Consider the following 4,363-nt stretch of genomic DNA (forward strand, 5'->3'; position numbering starts at 1 on the left):
CCTAACGAACGCGGCCGCAACGATGGCACGGCCAAGAGATGAGCGAGGAGCCTTGTGGTATGCGGCCGACTATCTGAGGGGCTGTACTCCTCGAGGCGCTAAGGGTGGCTGTAAGTAATAGCTAAATTAACATCTTGGCGAGCAAAACGCCTTACTACTGCTGCAGCTGAGTTCGTTACGGGGGCCACGCGATGTTGCGGCTATAATCGTCAGCGCCAGATGCAGGGGCAATAATGTGTGGGTGTTTATATTGTATGCAAGGACTGTATTTGCGGTTTTGATTTCGAGTGCGACGATGAAGATTTCAACGGCTTGTGCCTGAACTCCCGTTAGCGGCTCAAGTGAGTCGCACAATCAACAGAGCGAACACTTACGTTTTTCATCGCGTAGCGTAATGTACACTCGTGGCAGCGTAAATAATATTTCAAGAAAACACGCGACGCGCGAATAATCGTATTTTCCATCCAACCCTCCTCTTGCGTCTAACTTTGTTAAAGAAGAGACGCTCGAGCGGCTGCGAGAAGAAAAAAGAAGAAGAGGAGAAGAAAAGCGAGATTCATCTCGAAGCACGTGTAAAATTTCATGCGCCTGCAGTACCGGTGGTATATTGTGTCGGCGTTGTCTCGCCCCCTCGCACCAAACTTTTATCGTTTCGCTCGTGTCTCGGGCTCATAAAGACGTGGAACCTACTTACGTCTAGTTTTGCATTTTACAAGACGGAAAGTCATCTCTTACAAGAAACAGGGAAGAGATACAAAACAGCTTCTTCTCGTGCTATTTTTCCCCCTCGTCTCTTACGACCACGAGAAAAATACACTTTTTTCCAAGAGCGAGAATATTGTATAATGTGAGCTGTTGTTAGTTGTTTGGCCAGATATCTTACAGTACGGTAGTATGTAGTTCGCATCCGTCAATGATAATCAACATTACTTCCCTTTCCTCGAACAGTGTCACGCTGTGATTGAATCGTGTCCTACGGCAAAAAATTCTTCACTCGATTTTTGTAACTTTCTTTTTTCTACTGAGCTACTCTCAAAAAGGACTTTGTTCCCAGAACTTAGATTGCTTGTCGAGAAAAGATACTCGGAAATATACGCGGTTGAGGGGGGAAGAGGAGTAGGGAGCAAAGTCTCCGAGACTTAAAATTATTTCCAGCAACAAGTCACAGACCTTATTATAAAGTTTGTCTTATTTACATTTTTTCCAGTCCTTAAACTAGATTCTTCGCGGCGTACGAAATAAAGGAGATGAAACCATTACTCTCCCTCTCTCTCCACAGCATTGTTAAGTCGATCGCAGAGAGAAGCGAGTACTAAAGCTTCCGAGAACTCGTCTAACGAAACAAAAAAGGTGGAAAAAAAGAGCAAAAGTTTTAGATTCGTGGGATTATTCGCGAAAACTGGTAAAACGGTCAGGACGAGGGATCGATTGATATAAGGTTTCATCCGATTCCTACCGTGCCTGTTAGAGAGGATACGCAGTGAATCGAGCGCGATAAGCCAAGAATTCGATAAAGACACGAGTGACTTTTGTTTTGTTTGTCCTGTTTCTTTCAACCATTCTCTTATTCGCTGGTCTTTTAATTGCACTCTGAGAGGCTGTGTGTCGCTCTGGAAATTCTTTGTGCCATTTCAGTGAAGTAACGGCCTTTTTCAGGTTCAGCTTTCACTAATTACACTCTCACTCGTTGCGATCGTGGGATTTTTTCAGTTGATACAGTAGTAAGGCCGATTCAAAGATGTCTGACCAAAGATTGACTTTTACTACTTAAAGAAAAGTATCCGTCTTTTTTTTGTCGCTTGAAATTATACGGTATGGTCAATTGCAACACTTCTGACTAAAGATTGACTTATACTACTTGAAAGTAAATTCACTATCATTGCGCTTGAAACCAGGAAAATGTTATTTTAATGAAAAATCTATTGTCACGTAAAGCTCTTATCGTAAGTAATGAATGCAAGTTTTGTTCTTTGGGCTTAAAACTATTAGGTATTGTGTAATGTAAAATGTCTGATCAAATTCTGACTTTTACTACTTAAACATAAATTTAATGTCACTGTGCTTGATCAGAGAAAAACGTTTTGATCGCTTGCAACCTGATTGTTTTTAAACTCTCGAGAATCTTCGAGTTTGCAAACTTCAAATCTCTCATGCTTTTAAAATGTTTTTTTATAAATCTAAATTTGTATATTTTCCAACAATTTTTACCATTATTTTACTTTTTTGCATCGCGAAACGAAACAAGCTTTTGCATGCTCGAATCAAATCAGCTCTCCAGAATCAACAAACCTCTCCACCCATCGTCAAAACACGAAAAGAAAGAATTACGAGAGGATGAAAAGAAGGAGCGGATAAAAGCGAATCGCGGCAAAATATTGCATGCGGGAGTGCAACTTTGCATTCTCCCTCCTCAGTTTCTGGAAACTGGAGGAACTTTCGAGCGGTAAATTAGTCGAGGCAATAAAAATAAGCCCTCCCTTGCGACTTTTTCTCCTTCTCACTCTCTTTGGGCCATTTTTTTACACTCGCTCTATTTGCCCCAGCTTTTACCTCGTCCACTGCCACCTTTTTTCTTTCCTGCTGCCCTCTCCTCATTTTTTCCCTACATTTATCCAGTCTCTCGTCTGTTTCTTTTCTTTCTCACAGTAGTAAAATTTAACCCTGCGCTCTCTTTTACTTACAGTTTCTGTACCCCTTTTTTTTCTGCGGTGCTCTCAGGCGATTGCCCTTATTTCACGCGCAGAGATATTTATGGTCGTCTATGAATTTGCATTTTATGAGACCGGAAGGTCTTACACTCGAGAATGTTTCGCCTCTAATTTTTTTAATGAACCGTTGCGTTCGAAAGTTGGATACTATGGCGCACGCGTCAACAGCTTAGTGATAAAACATTGTCCTCGCTTGGCAATTACTGTTTTTGTAGGTATTTCTCACCCAAACGGATTACAATTTAAACTGACAAATAAATAAACGTTTTAGAAAAGACTTTCGTTTCTGCACGATTTCCTCACTTTCATCAAATCTCGATCCCATGATTCCGCCCTTTCCCCTCAAGGGTCAGCAGTTTAGCTAGGGGCACAAGGAAGCTGCAGCAGCCAGCCGAGGATCGTATAAATGAAATTTCTGGAGTACAGAGCTCTCGCGCTTGAATTTACTGACTGCACAGTGCCTCCCGTTAACAACCGTGTGTACGTCGGAGGCGCTCTTAAAAAGCTGAGAGAGAAAAGGAGGAGGAAGGCGAGACTTACGCTGGAATTATTCTGGCGAAAAAGAATTTTATTCTCGGGACTGCGAGAAAGTCGGGAGGGGGAGATTTGCTCTGGAAAAATAAACACCACCCGGATAATGCCAGGATTCGTGCTAACAAAATTTTTCCTTTTTTCAAAGCTTCTATTTGCCTCGCTCTAAAAACCGTGCGAGGAATGATAGAAGGGTGAGCTATTATTTTGTTTTTAAGCACGTTGAGGAATGTATGCGTTGCCAACTTATTTCAGTTGATTCAAGTTGACGAATAAGGGCTCAGAAAGCATCCTAAAAATCTGGTTTTATACCTCAACCCAATCATGCAATGAAGGAATGAACAAAACTCAATAATCAATAAGGAATCAACGGAAGAATAAATAATTTGCCAAAGTCTTGGTCAATTGATAAAAAGCCAGTTTGGAGAATTAGCTTATAAAGAAGAAAGAGATAGTTAGGGCGTGAAAAGATAGACCAGAGCGTAAATGGGAAGAAAGATGCAGGTACAAATGGACGGTCGCGGCCACTTTGCGGCAGCAAGAGAGGGGCAGAGAGAGAGAGAGAGAGACAAAGAGAGGGAGCTGCGGATGTCTTGATCTTCGTGTGTGCAGGGCCTAAATGCTCTCCTTTAAATGCAAATTCTGTAACATTGGCTGAGCACTGCATTTACTGACTGCAAGTGTATATACATGTATCTGTGGATTTACCGACCTTATCAGGCGCTCGCGCGGTTAGCAGGTGGAGGAGCATTAACTAAATTGTTTGCGCTCTTGATTTTTTTTTACTCCAGACTATTTTTTGTACAAGTCTACGCGGGCAGAGCTTGCATCTGGATTTTTTTTTTCTTTTAGAACTGCATAAATAGGGGATTGAGAAAGGGAGAATTTGGCACGCCTGATTGCCGGTAAAAAAATTTCGCGTGGACGAAAGAAAGAAAAAAATAGAGAAACGCATAATAACCGTACAAAGTTTGTTGGGGATTAATTAGAAGGGAGGTCCCGAGGACATGTAGGGCTTTCTCTCTGTGTACCATCTCCAGAGCATTTTCTCCCCGCTAATGATGAGCCAACTCAGTTTTTTCGGAAAGCATTAAATGGGTTCTTTACGATTCATTTACTGTTTT

Source organism: Copidosoma floridanum, unplaced genomic scaffold, assembly GCF_036245765.1.
Source record: "Copidosoma floridanum isolate Cflo_tuat_1 unplaced genomic scaffold, Cflo_Japanese_pri ptg000001l, whole genome shotgun sequence".
NCBI lineage: Eukaryota > Metazoa > Arthropoda > Insecta > Hymenoptera > Encyrtidae > Copidosoma > Copidosoma floridanum.